This window comes from Hoplias malabaricus, chromosome 4 (assembly GCF_029633855.1).
Source record: "Hoplias malabaricus isolate fHopMal1 chromosome 4, fHopMal1.hap1, whole genome shotgun sequence".
NCBI lineage: Eukaryota > Metazoa > Chordata > Actinopteri > Characiformes > Erythrinidae > Hoplias > Hoplias malabaricus.
This window is the reverse complement of record NC_089803.1, coordinates 58,372,656-58,388,015: the sequence shown is the minus strand read 5'-3', so window position 1 is coordinate 58,388,015 and position 15,360 is coordinate 58,372,656. Positions and strand designations below refer to the sequence as shown.

The 15,360-nt window shown below is 38.5% G+C and overlaps 1 protein-coding gene across 4 annotated transcripts in view; it reads right to left on the bottom strand.

The window, feature by feature from the left end:
* The window catches only part of phf21b (PHD finger protein 21B), a 96,660-nt gene that overhangs the window by 14,542 nt on the left and 66,758 nt on the right, over window positions 1-15,360 (bottom strand). The window lies entirely within an intron of this gene.

The window sequence follows — 15,360 nt, the reverse complement described above, 5'->3', positions numbered from 1 at the left end:
ATTGCCCATTAGAAAGAAATAGGACCCATCAAATATTGCTTGAAGCTAGCTTAACTGGTCATTACATCTAAGATCATCCACATCAACTACAAAAAACGCACAATGAGATAAAGACTCTGGATTTAACCGCCTTCAGTTTGTCATGTAGCTCTGGAGAAATTGTCACTGAGTGACGGGGTCAAAGCTAATAAGTAAGCGAGTGAGAGAAAAAAACTGTAAAAAGCATTTTTTTTAAAGCTCTCTGAAATGAAGGATGCTAAAAAACAAACGCCCACTTCTGTTCCCTGCTCCAGGAAGTGCTCACCCCAGAGAAAATATATTGAAATGTATGTGCTGCGCAAGGACACAGGAAACGAAGCTGAGTTCATTATTCTGCTATAACAAAACGACTGTTCAGAGGATCGCCACATGAGCACTTGTGCTGTGACCAGCCCGCCTCTTGTGTAATTGAGTTTTCTTAAGATGAATATTTTTTCCCCAGTTTCATTTGTTGATTACTTAAGTCATCCATTTAATCCTCAGATATTTTCAGCAGTAAATGTCATTTTTGAACAACTGTTAAAGGGAAACATGGTAAACTCAACACCGGTTAAACCTGCAGGTGATCTCAACTTGCTGAAATTAAAGATATGCCATAAATAGAGTCACTGACTTTTTATCTTTAATTGCGCACTGTTATTCAGGCTTCTGAGAGGCGTATCACACTGGGATGCTCATTACCATTTAGTGCTGAAAACTGAGTGCATACATATGAGGTTTATTAACCACTGATTTGAAAGCTACCTACATATGGACTTCAGGGCTGGCATTTGAAGATATTGAATAATGCATTTCAAAAGCATTTTTATATAAGCCCATTTTATATAAAACAAAAACAAAACAAACTTCAGTCACAACAGAACCAACAGGGTAGGTTTCAGCATATTTAGTGCTCAGCTCACTGCAGAAGAAAAGCAAAAAATATTGTAAGTCAAGCTCAATTTTCCATATGCTACTGTCATGACATGCACATGATTATTCTCCATTACCAGTGCATACTGAACTCTCAGTGTTCCAGACATTATGCTGAGGATTTAAGTCTAATATATTTGAGTGTAGATTTCAGTAACGCTGACACGGCGTTCCCTTGCCTGGTGACTAATGATCTCTAGTGAGTGAAATGAGATTGTACTGGCTGGGAGAAAGCATGCTGCAGGGGGAGAGATTGGGGGGAGAGGCCACACAAGCAGCTCCTAATCTTAAGCTAATAATTACTTTTTTTTATTAATACACCAGACATGGGCATTATGTGAACCGCCTGGCCTTCTCCCATATTGCAGTTGTCTCCTTGCATAATTTCAGTCTGAGGCTAAAAATATTGCATGGCTTCTTTGTCCTTCTCATGTGGGTAATGCAATACAAGAAAAAAACTGCATGTTCCAAATACGGCTGAAATGCATCATACTGCTTAGTGACATCTTTATTACAGTGTGGGAACATCACAGTCCATAAAAATAGCACCCTTATTTTTGCACTCTTTGAAAACACTAACAGGCTTTGATGCTGTGTACACATTTTTACACAAATGGGTGAATGGAAATGGTCCAAAATGAACTGGAACACAATGTTGTTACACTAACATACAAGAAAATTAAGAATATTTACTAGGTTTCAACTAACTGTCAAAAAAGGGATGACTATTTTTGTTAACGCTTCCTTTTTCCTAGTTCTTTGAACACAGCAAATGACACAACCTTTTAAAATATGCAGAAAATACATGTAGCGGATACATTTGCGTATTCAGAAAAGCAACAAAACCTATTCATTTGGCTAGGGGTGTCCAGCCTTTTGTAAACACCTGTAAAACAGTAATGAAACAGAGGTTTTGGTAAGCTGCTAAGGTCTGCCTTTATGTGCTTTCGCTTACAGAGTGTATTTCAGAGCTGGTGTTGGCACAGCATGTTTGGCTCGGAAGTGGTCTCACGTTTCTGCGGTAACGCTTTCTCCATGTTTGCAGTATTTTCTCCATTGCCAGTTTAAACAATGCTGGTGGACAGCAGCTGATTAGAAGATTAGTGAAGACAACACATTGTCACAGTGGGCCTGAAACATGACACCGAGCTGAGACTTAAGACCCTGAAGAGGTCGAGCTGCTGGATGGAGTGCAAACATACATCCACAAGCATGGTTTCTGCTGTTACCATGGCGAAAAGGCTTCAATATAAAAACCTATTGTGATTCTATTCAATTTTGCTCAACTTTATTGCATCCCTGACATTAGCATACCTGAATAACACTACAGCAAACATGCCCTCTGCAGACATCACCCATTCACCCAGTCACAGAACTGTGCACACCCAAACCACCTACCACCGGTTTTTGGATTGTGAGAGGAAACCCACACAAACACAGAAATAACACCACCAAGCTTCTTACAGACAGTAACTAAAGAGGTCCCAGACCCCTGGAGATGAGTGGCAGTGACACTTTGTTCAGTACAAAAAAGTCAAATACTCAAGAAAGCAAATTATTTTCGTATATAATATTCACTTATACTTTAGATAGTGCCCCCCCCCTCCCCCTTTACCCCAAATGACAAAGTCAATGAGCCAGAAAATACTTACGAAATGACTAAAGTTTGCAGTTTAATTGTGTACTGGTGCTATGAGGCAATGTCACTTGCAAGTAATGTAAGTTACACCCACCAATGAACATCATGCAAACTAGGAATGAACCAGAATGACAACTGTGGGCTATGCAGATATCCTAATTTTTCTGGCACATACGATTCCAACACATTTACATGAATATTTAATATTAACTCATGCATGCAGTAAAAGAATAAAGTGAAGACATTCCAGCATTCTATTCTTCCATAGTATAATACATACAACCGAAAACGTATGCTTGGAATATCATTCCAATTAAACATCTGCTGATGTTTTAAGAATAAAACTAAATACAACAGTGAAGAAATGTCATCCGTGCAGAACATAGAAGAATATAAAAGTATACAACAATCTAAACCATCTGACCATGCTGTACATGTACTGTCCTGTTGGAGCTGGGAGGGGAATAGAGTGACATTCATAAATGTCTTTTTGACAGAGGCATCACTGTGAGAAATTGGGCAAAGAATTATCCCTGACCGGTAAATTTGGTCCTGAAGGTCAGAATATAATGATGAAGGAGAATACAACTCTTCCTCCCTTTCCTTTCACTCCTTCAGAGGATTTATTACTAAACCTAATATGAAGATATGGTATAATAACTTACAGTGACAGACCTATATCAACTGAAAGCTTGACTTAGGACTCAAATAACATGCTTTCTGTAATCGCTTGCAGTCTAGCCCATAATCTCATGGTTATGACCTCTCAAGTGTAATAATAACTGCTATTTTGAATAACAGGTCTTTCTGAGTGCGCATTGAATTTTCAGGTGCATTCCGCACACTGTCAGATTGTTCTGAAGATTACACTATTTTAGCTCACTTTTTTTCCTTCCTTTATTCCTTTATAAGTACAGTAAGCCTTGTATTATCTGTTTTTCTTCTTCTCAGAGCCCAATCAGCAAATCAGAAGAAAAGTTTGAGCCCCCTCTCCATCCTTCTTTAAAAACATAACCCCAATCAGTTTCTCTCCTGCTGTAAAAATCCCTTCCTTCCATTGTGCCTCAGAAAGCAGAGAGAAAAAAGGGGGGGATGGGGGGGGTAAAGGCCCGTTCCCATGGCAACAGGCAAGATGAAAATTCACACTCGGTGAGGGCATTCATTTTCGTAATTGCTGCCCCCTACTCCCCCAAAGCTCACCAAGCTTCTCTTAGGCCTCCTCTTGAGCAAGAGTGCTGTAACCTTGAAGTCGCTTTATTTCTTGTTCTATATTTTTTTAAAAGTAATGAATAAAAGGCAGTGAGGCCACTGAGGCTGTCTGGAGAGCGCTGTGTTATTGCTCCCCCAGCCTCCCCCCCCAACAGCCCTTCTCTAAACTATCTTCAATCTGAGTGAGATAGCCAGGCAGGGCGTCTGTTTGTTTCACAGCTATGTGTGTGTGTGTGTGTATATATATATATACACACACACACACACACACACACACACACACACACACACCCACAAACCCACAAATTTTCTATCAAGGTATAAGACCTTTTTTCCTGAGCCCCACCCACAGTTCAAAACCTCTCTAGGGCTGGTGGACTGGACCCAATTTCACTTGCCATTTTGAAGGGATGGGGGGGTGGATGGATGAAGGATGGAAAAAGAGGATAAGAAGAAGAGTTTAAGTGTTTCTTTCATCGGCCACTGTCCCTTGTCTCCTCCTTCACGGCTGTCAAGAGGAGAAAAAAAGAAGCGTTTAGCCTTATTTTTTTCTTCTCTCGCTCACTGAATTGAAAAACCTTTTCAGCAGGCACACATTAGGCTTTCAGACGCTGACATTTTACCCTGGCCTTGGGTGTTGCCTTACTTAGCCAAAAATACACAGTGTAGCTCCAGCTTCTCCTAGTGTGTGCTGCTCAAAGGCACCGGCACAAAATCAAATTCAAATATTCAAAGCCTGGACACAGGAACGGTCTATAATTGGTTACCCTTTTGAAGTGTTTCGGTTTGTTTGTTTTCTTCCATATTCCAGAGGATTGTATTGATGTACGGCACCAGTCGGTTCAGTCAAGTCTGAATGTGTCTTTCAGGGGCTTAGAAATTATTCACACAGGATTAGTTTAACGCTGAGAAGTGTTAATGTAAATATTACTGCTGTTTCTCGGTGGTTTTAGTGCTTTCTAAATCTGTCAATTGAGTCAGATATGGACCGCACCGTCCTGCACCAGAAAAGAATCAAGCACCTTTTACCAACTCTGAAACAAAGTGTTGAACAGGCTCCAAGTTACACTTATCGTTATTCCATCACACACTGTAGAAAGAAAAGCACTCGAAGAAGTATGTACTTGGTTTATGTATGGCACGCACTGTTTGACCAAAGTGTCCGTCCATGAACATTAAAACATTACAACTTTAAATAATCTCCTCACATAAGTGTATATAAAAGTGTACTAGAAAAAAAATAGACAAACAAAGTTATTGAATGTATTTATGATTACGTGATTGTGAGCATTTGTGCTGTTTATAATGATGGAGACGTACAGCTGTTCCCTGCACTTCACTGTTTTATGAGTCACTCAACCAAACAAACGTAGCTTGAATGGAAAGCTAGTGGCACATTTTGTATGGTTTCATTCGTGTAAACAATATACTTTGTCATTTTTGACTTGTGGAAACTCTGTAAAGCATTTTGAGCTGCATTTATGTATGAAAGGTGCTATATTATTATATTACAATGCTCTGATAATGTAATGAAATACAGCGATACTTTGTTATATTTGGAGAATATCCTGAAATTGAATTTAATCCAGTTCTGAACAGCAGTAACCATCCTTTTAAGATCTCAACGTTAAAGCACAGAGAGTAAAGCTGAGGATGCTTCATCTTTCTGAACTGAGAGCAAGGGAGGAGTAGAGTGCAGGACACTGCTTTGTTTCAGATACTGTTATCTTTTTTGCCATGTTGTTTCATGTATTAGTTGCGAGCTTGGGGAAATACAGACACAGCAGGGAACCAGAGAGGGAGAAGAAACTGGATAGAGAAGTGTGTGTGTGAGAGAGAGAGGGAGAAAGCAACAGAGAGAGAGCTTTAACAGACACATTTCTCTTGTAAGTATGCGTTCTCTTGTTTCTGTCGTTCCTTGGCTTTCAGGATGAAAGGCTCTCTCTCCATCTTTCCCTCTTTCTCTCTCGCTCTCGTCCTGGCCACGCTTCCACACACACCTCCCCGTCTCTCTGTGTAAACCTGGGTCTCTTCTCGCTCTGTGTGAGCTGTGGTTCTCTAGATTGACAGAGAGAACTCTGACAGCTCATCAAGGAAGCAGACTCAAAGAACATGCCTGCATAAAAGAGCCACTTTGAATGATGAAATTGGATCTGACACTATTTTGTGTTTTCGTGTGACTTTCACTTTGTCCTTATACCGTGTGTTATCGCGCTGGCATGAACCATTTCAGTAGGGGAGAGCTTAAGAAGACTCAGCCAGATGAATTCAAGATGAATATCTAAGAACCAATCAAAAGTAGTATTGAGATAGGGTTAGTTTTACATAGAGAGGTGCTGTAATGCAATTATTACCTTTATTTCTCAGTGATGTCAGTCATTTTTCAGGCTCTCATATCAGAAAGGATTCCCATGAGTTTCATATACTACACAATGAACTGTAGAAATAACCTGAAATTAAACCTGGGCAAATGACATGTCAGTTTCATCATATTTTTGTGGAAAATGAGTTTTAGTACAGAACCACTTAAATTTTGGAGCAATCTCCATGGGCCAGATCTTGCCTCATATATGAATAAATCTACAGGTGCTTCTATCCTTCCTCCCACTCTGAAATGACAACAGAACAAAGTAGAGAAAAGGACATAGATTAAACAAAATGCCTATTACAAGTGATGGACATCATCGGCTGCTCATAGGAAAATATGAATGCCAAAACTGAGTGCATCCCATTTTGGATAAAAGACAAGTTTCACGTCTCCTCCACCCTGCTCATCTCCTCCCTGATCACCAGCCCTGCCTTCTCGCACCAGAGCCTCATCAGCGCCTCTTTAAAGAACTCCATGGACGTTCATTCATTGTGAAGTCTGTTGTCTATTCCTTGAGCACTAAGAATGTTATTTAAGCATTTTTCTGTTTTTGTTTTTCAACTTTTTGGCCTATTATTCTATTTTTGAGCCTGTCTTTGCCTCTGATGTGATTGTCTGCCCTCATCTTGACCTTAAGAATGTTTTTGAATCATCCATTAAGTCTGCAATTGCATCCAGACTCTGCACCCACTTATGATGCATGGAGAGTTTCATACAAGAGCTGAAACTTTATAATGAGCGCTTTTGCACACATTTCAGGATGTTGGTAATCCAGTGTGAATCTGTTTTAAGGGAAATTTGAAACTTCTCATAGGCACGTGTACTCCATCTAATCTTTCTCCAGCATTTCAATACTGCATGCTAAGACACAAACACAATAAACCAATCAGCTATTGTTGTTTTTATTGGCTATAAGCAGATGACGGGTCAGGGGGGTTTTGTCAACAGCATGGACACACAAAATACTTACAACTTTGATATTAAATATATATTTTTGGAGTTGTGGAAGCTTTTGTGTTAATTTCTGTTAAATATATGTTTTCTGCTTTTTGGCTGAGGCCAACAAATCAATACCTTGTATATAATTAATGGCCACGTTGACTGAAAATTCAACTAATAAATGATTCTCTCAGATTTTCGCATTATAAAGTATTTAAAACGATTTCGACAATAAGCCAAATCAAGGTATTATCTATCTGAACTGACCAGGTGCAGCCTCCCTTTGGCTTTAAGCCCATTCCATCATGCTTGGGTTGGCATTCTTACAACCGGCAGCACATAAATGCCACCACCCATCGAGATCATCAGTGAGACTGTGGCTCAGCTCATTCCAGGAAAAGGAAATGGGGAAGATGGGAAATGTAGTTTGCTGAGTTTATAATTAAAGCAGATCATCACAGCTAGGCCTCAACTACAGCCCAGAGGGAAAGTAATATATGAAATGTACTGGGAAGATGCCATGTGTTCTTATATATGTTTTGGAATATACTGACAATTCATTTTAACTTGACTATTCTTAGCCTATTCCCCCCTTCCCTCAACTGCTGAGCTCTCGTAAGAACTGATTACTGTACAAAATATGGTCCAACATGCGGCTCATGGCATCCCATTGAATTCCACTTTAGATGTAAGTGAATGAGATTTAGATCTTTCTGAGCAATGGCTCGGTCCTAATGCCTCTTATGGGTGCTAGCTCATCGACTTTGTGCTGAAGAAAGATGCGGTGCAGCCATGCTTTTCATAAAAATGAATCTTTGAGCCCTCCAATAGTTCATGTCACAAGGGCTGTCTAAATTCATCACTGTTTAGGTTGCTGTTATTGCTATAAATTATGTACCCATGTACGATATCCTCTATTTTCAGATTAGAAGGCACATTGTTTGGGTTTTTACTGTGTAGGTATGGGTGATTAATATAAAGGTTTTTTATTATATTCTTATAAATGACATTAAAATATGGCACAATATGCTTTTCAAGCGTATTGTGATATTGTCAGTACCCACAACTGAATTTTTCATTAAGAAGGCAAACTACTACCTGATTTAGTACTAAAGCACAGAGATACAATGCACTGTATGTATGTTTTCTGGGCTTTTTTTTTTTAATTCCCTGCTTAAATGTCTGGGCACAGTTTTCTTGTGTCACTGTCCAAGGCAATGCTAACATGTTAACATAACATGGCGGCTAAAGCTTATATAAACAAAAGCTATGGTTCTGATGACTGATAAATGCTAAAAGCTAGCATTTATTTTTATAAAGCCTTGTAAGAAAAGAGACAATATTGTCTTGTCTTTCTTCTTTTTTGGTTATGTTTATGAAAAATGTTTGGGCTAATATTGGCTTCCAGTGTTTGTTAGCAACATTAACCTCAGTACTCCAGCACTAACTAAAGAAAATTTTGGAGAGTTTACAATTAACAATTCTTTTAAGAAAACACCTAAAATTATTATTTTTTCCCCCTAAAATTATTGTTCTTTCAAGTTTTAGACCTGTCCTAGCTGGATTATAATCTGGGGTAAGTTGAAAAAGCTGCCATTAGCTTTGTGCTAATCAATTCCTTTAATTAGCTCACATTGTTTAGATAGTAGTAGTAATAGTAATAGATTTGTGTAAGGCAATATAAAAAGCTAATTATTTATAAAACACTGAGAGCAAAGATAAATAAAACAATCTAAAACCAACCAGATAGTTTCCTGATTCTTTGATTGTATCTTCCACTTTACTACCGTTTTTAGTATAACAAAAAAACATTTATTTAAAGCTTTCCTTGACAGTGCACCTCAATGACACAAGGAATAATATGGAATGGATGATTCTCTTTTCTCCATTAGACCTATGGGGTACAATACTACCCAAGACCACTTGGGGGCGACATGAATGATCAAAATTATCCAGAAAAGCATGTATGCTTTATGCTCTCCCCATCTCCAGCAGGTGGGCTTGAATGGAAATCACATCCAGGGATGAAACTTTTATAGGAGGAAAGAGAATACTATAGTCAGATGGAGCTGGATGAAAGAAGGACTGAATTGTAAGCAGCCAGAAGAGAGGGAGCACACAGCTGTGAACACAGTGCTGCTACTGGGCTGGATTTGTGTTTTACTCAGCTCTGTTCATGCTGTTGAAAAGATTAGACTAGGACTGATTTGCTGCCACTGTTGGATTGTCCTGAGCTTCCTCTGACAAAACAATTCACTATGAGCCCTCCCCCGCCACATACACACTGACACGCACAAACCCACACGTCCAAAGAAGGCACAGATGTGTGAAGTCACTATGATTGCACTGAATATATCAGGTGTAAAAAAAAAAAAAAAGCCATTATACACTCTGTAGCTTAAAGAGCCCTTATGATGGATAACTGAAAATCCTCACATATATCAAACTATATGTAAAACGAAGCTGAATATAAAAAAGTTCATTAGTAAAACACATTTTACAATTTCATTCATACACATGATTTGACCATCCCTACATCTGTTGTAAATATGCCTACTTCCTTCCCACAGCAGTATTTCAATGGTCCTGACCAAGAGATTTACCTTTTCTAGCTGAAGGGATAAACAACTCATCTTTGTGCTGCATAAATAGAGAATCTTAATTTCTAACACTATGTCTATTTTATAACATATGAAATTGGATGGGCAAACGTTTGTTCATTCTTACAAACAATAATATGGTTTGGGACAATTGGAGTATGAATTTTGTCTATTTGTTCATTTTGTTTGCATGATGCTAATGTGTACCTATAAGCTTCTATAACCTGTTAGCTACATTAAACCTGCCAATGTAGTATAAAATTAAAAAATGCAATCTTCATATTCTAATCACATCTTGGCAGATTCACCAAATGGAAGAAAGAACTAATAACTAAGAACCAATATATTGTTGGTTCTTACTGAAACACAGACTACAACTGGACCCAAGTCATAAATAGACAAATAGATAGATACTTTATTGATCCCAAAGAAATTTAGCAATGTGCACAGGTCATGTGTTTTGTCACTTTCTTTAAAAAAAAAAAAAAAACAGAGTAGTTAGGACTTGACTTCAGTCCAACCCCTTCTTCCTCTGTCCCCTCTGTGAACATGTAGGCGCTGGGCAATTCAATTAGCACTCAATGCTATCCGTGTAGCTCACATGTGGGAGCCCATTAGTAGTGAGTGTGGGACTGGTGCTCGCTAGCACAGAGGATGGACGTTGGCACAGGCATGGTGCCCATCTTGCTCCTTTACTGCAAGGCCAGCAGTTTAGATAGCTCCCCTGAGAAGTCTTTAGATTTAGCAACTGCTAGCTAACTCATTTAGCCTTCCATGGGCAGCTGCTTAGGTGCAGCTAGCTTCAAGCTGTGTTTACAGGTATTTCAGTTTGATGAGGGAAGGCCTAGTAACAAAAATCAGCTGAATTTTAGTCTGTATACATGTTTTATAATAATACTATAATATTATTAATATTATTATTATTAGTCAGTTGTATTAGAATATACGTTAAATCACCTTGTAGATTTTCAAAACGGAGTTTATGTGAAAGCAGGAAGGCAAATCCCATAGCCAGTCCCATTACAGTCATTAATACCAAAATGTATTTTTCTGCACACACACAGGCCATAATTATTATAAGTATTTTCTGGAAAAATAACATAACCTCACATTTTATTTTGAAACGACCAAATAGGGATATTGTTTAATTGAACTGTTTTATTCTCAGATTCATCCAAGAAAATACTTTTATAGCTTTTCAAACTGTTCCTTCAAAACAATCTAAAGCACCCAACATGTGAAAGGGTCCTCTTTTTTGATTATTTTTCCTGAGATGGAAATGGAAAAATAAGGTGTTCTCTGAATGACAATTTTAAAGTCTTCACTCTCAGTTGCCACATCTCCCAGATGTGTGTATAACCACTTCAGTTTGGAATGGGAGTGTATACTAAAAGAGCTGCTGAGTATGCATGTTTACATACATCGATGTGAATGGGAAAGGGGACTAATTGAAACATAGTGTGGACAGTTTTTTTGCCACTGCAATTAAAATTGTTCAGTGAAAGTGCAGTAATGGCAATGCCAATGGCTGCCACTTTAAATGCTACGTGTCCAGCTCATCATGCTGCTGCTCTGACAAGGCTGGCCGACTGTAGACAGAGATGACCTTGGCTGTTGTTTAAGGTGGATAAAGACTGCTTAAATAACCTGTCAAGAAGAAGCCATAAAAAATGGAAAGTACTCCTTCTAAAGGAATAGTTTCACAATCCAAAAAACCTAAATTGCCACAGTTCTCCAGCAATTAACCAAGACAGATTGTCAGACTGAGTTCATACTTGTTTGAGACCAATTTTGTTAAAGCGCCATGAAATGCATCAACAATTAAAACTGAAATTAGTACCCTTTTAAAAACAGTTTGACAAAAATAAATGGCACCTAAAGAAAACATATTCATGAACTGTCAGTGTATGACTGATAATACTGAAACCCTAATTACTAATGTCTTTTTAGTCATGACCCAGGGTTTGCTGTTGTAATCAACACATTTGATCATCATCTGCACTATGGTAATCTTTTTTCTTCTTCTTTTTTTCAAAACATTTTCATACTCAGACTGCAGTATCAGTCCAGGGAAACAATACACACCTCTTTATAACTTAAACATATTGGATTATTGAACATATCATACAATATATTCAACACAGTTATCACTGTAACCCCCATACCATCTCCATCCTGAAAACCGGTGTATTGATTTACATTTCTGTTTCTCTTTTGTATTTTAATCTGTAAAGGGCTTCTCATACTGAACAACGTTTGATGGATGCAAGTTTTAAAACGCACACACAGTAGTGCTGATTATTCCCAATATCAGGCTGACCTGTCAGAGTGCTGTTATGTATCATGGCTGCAGCACAAACATACTGTAGCAGAAATGCTCTTCTATCTTGTTACAGAATACAATAACTTACACAAGTGAAGAAAATATTAGAAGGATAAAGATGGTAAGGGCACTATTAAACAGAAGTGACTGTTTTTATCATCTTTATGTTTAACTGTGTCTATTCTAGCCTGTAGAATATTGTTCCCTCTATTTGTTGGTGTCAGTGATTAAAACTAAAACAGTAAATGAATTGTCATTACTAATCTACTTGGTGTCAATAAACCCTTACCATGGGCAAAACTGACTTTATGAAGTTAACTATGTTTTTAAATCTATAATCGGATCTTCACTTGGTGTAAATAGTGCTTGAGTTAGATTGAAATTAATGATCAAACTCTTTCATTATGATAGTAAAATGGTAGCTGTTTTGGCACATGATGCTTTATGAGTTTTCAGTCCTGACTTGAAATCAATCTGCTGTTGTAATAAAGCAGATCTCGAATGCCCTGAATAGTCTGTGCTACAAATCCACACACCCACACACGCACAGAAAAATGCTCTGGAACAATGCTCTTAATGTGTGCACCCATGCATGTGCTCAGGACACTTACACCTCATTATCTCTCTCCAAATTAGCGGCCAGGTGGCCTGTCCCCAACCCTCACCTCACCCACTCCCCCAGCGACCCCACAAAATGGCTTCTGCTCCTACATGTGACACTAAAACTATCATTTTAATTTCCAGTCATATTACTGTACGATGCTATGTGATGATGTTTTAAGAAAGTGAATGCCACTGCTTAAAAGCCTGTTTTGATTGAAGCGTTCTGTGATGATTTCCAGGCCAGAAACCTGTTACTGTAGCTATAACTCTGTTCTTTCAAAACACTCTGAAACATCCAGAAAATGGTACAATGCTGTAAACCAAGGCCATTTGTTTTTTCTTCACTGCAAAATACCAGAACGTTTGGCATCAAAAATGTGATTACATCATCCAAAAGCCACTGTGTTGATTATTATTTGTGTTTTAATTATTACTTTATATTCAATTTGTGGAGTTTGGAAGCTAGTTAGAAATTAAATTTCAATGCTTTTAACATTTTAGAAAATTTGTTTTGCTCATATTTTCATAAGCAGTTGAGAAAAAATATTTTAAATAAGGATGCAATTTATTATGTAATTAATGGCAGATCAATGCAGTGCATTTTTTCATATTAGCCAGTAACTAAAATAATTTGATCACTTCAACTAATAACCCACACACACAGTAGCTAATTACCAAAACAAGATGCTTCAGAGTGGCGTAAAATGACCAAAAAACTATTAAACCCAAAACTGAAACTAGAGACACTGGATTCCATTAGGAATACAATAAACTTGCAGAAGTTTATTCATATCACTTAAACAAAGAACACTGCTGTAATCTAGCATATAAGACTTAACCTCCAGCTCTACATGTTAGCTGAGCTTATGTCTAGGGACAATTCTTTCTAACTAGCTTTGAGCACTGGCAGCTGGGGGTTGGCTGAAAACAGCACTAAACAGCACCACAGCCATAAAGAGCAGTAAACCAATCCTACTGCCTGACCCCTCTCCCCCCACTCTGCCTCAACCTGACACATCTGCGGGGGGAGGGGGAGGGTCAGAGACACACAGGCTGGATGGAGGAGGGTGGGGGGGGGGGTCTGGCTACTCATGCGAGAACACAGAGGCACGACCGTCGCCCCCAGTGAGTGACACATTGATGAAACATGGCTCCATCATGAGCCAGTCGGGCATCCACTCTTTTTTGCTGAATTTACTTTCTCAGTCTTATTGTTTTTGGCATTTGCTTGAAAAAAAGCACATTCGCATTTACAAAGTCACATCAGCCAAATGTGATAGCAATAGTAATATGTAGCTACATCTGCTTTAAACCCACCCCAAAAAAGGAAAGTAAAAAGAAAGAATAAAGGGATTTAGTATCTGACCCAGATTTGTCATCCGCCACTAGTCTTTTTGTGGCAGTTCTCAATTACAGTAATACCACCATGTCTTCAGGTTCTGGACTAGTGTCACAATCCTGAAAAATCGGAGATGAAGCTCTGTATCTCATTAAAAAGGAAATGTGATTTTATGAATATGGGGGGTTGTGCGCACACCTGCTCGTGTGACATAATGAAGGCTTCGTCACATGACTGGAAATAGCTGTTTCCCAGCAGGACTGCCAGAGTGAAGTGCGAGTTCTTCTAAGGTTGCTGTGGTTGAGTAGAGTTTTAAATTGTGCTTATAAAACACTCGTGCTCTAAAAGACTAAAGACGACCCGGCTCCTAGTATTTCCGAAAAAATCAATGGGAAGCGCGTCCATCCCTGTTCCTGCAGTCCAGAGGTAGCCCTGTGGAAGTAAAGCCAAGCTACAAAGCATAATCAATTGAGTTTTTGTAGTGGCACTTGGAGGTCAGATTGAACGGAAGCTTTCATTTCTAATGTCTCATTTAGATCACATGCAGTTTTATGTTAAAAATAATCAGGCGTGTTACATACCACGGCAGCACAACACTGTCAGATGATAACATTTATCTCCAAAGGCTCATATTTCTGTAGGTACTTAATTTGATTATTTTTAAATCTATAACCATGATAGCCATTCAGTTTTCTTGGTTTGTGACGATGCCAGTCAATATTTATCTCAGTGTATAACTTTTGCACAGTCCAGATTGTATGGCTTTTTCCATTTTTATTGCCACATTAAAGGTACTGTATATGATTCTGAACAACAGTTGATGTTTAAACTTGGCTAGCAGGGAACACATGCTGCTCCCCTCAGAACTCTGAGCAACTTTCTTTGTTTACCATGTGCAGAGCCAGGGCTGGGTCCAGAGTGTAAACAGACTGGAAAGCTAGCAAATTGTGAAGAAAACATTCACTATATTTTAGATTATATATTTTACAACTGAAATCAAATACAGCACCTTTACATGTAACACAACATGTGCATTAATATTCTCTGCAGGTGACGTGTTGTATTTTATGCCTGACAAGTCATTTCAACATGTACCCAAACTTCTGCACACAACTGTCACATTCAATTGCTGTAAACTATATTGAAAGCAGCTTGTATATTCTCACCAATAAAAGAAAATCTTTTTAAAACACTTTTAAGACACGTCGAGGTCATCATGTGCTGAGAAGAGCTCACTAGTGTCACTGTTAAACCATATTTAGTGCCTCGCTAAACATTATGAGTGTGTTTAAATTCAGCTGAGATGTTCGCTTTGTTAGAGCTTAAAGGCCTGTTTGTTTTCATCACCTTCCCTGAATAAATTATTCACTGAGGTTGCACTCTCCTCAT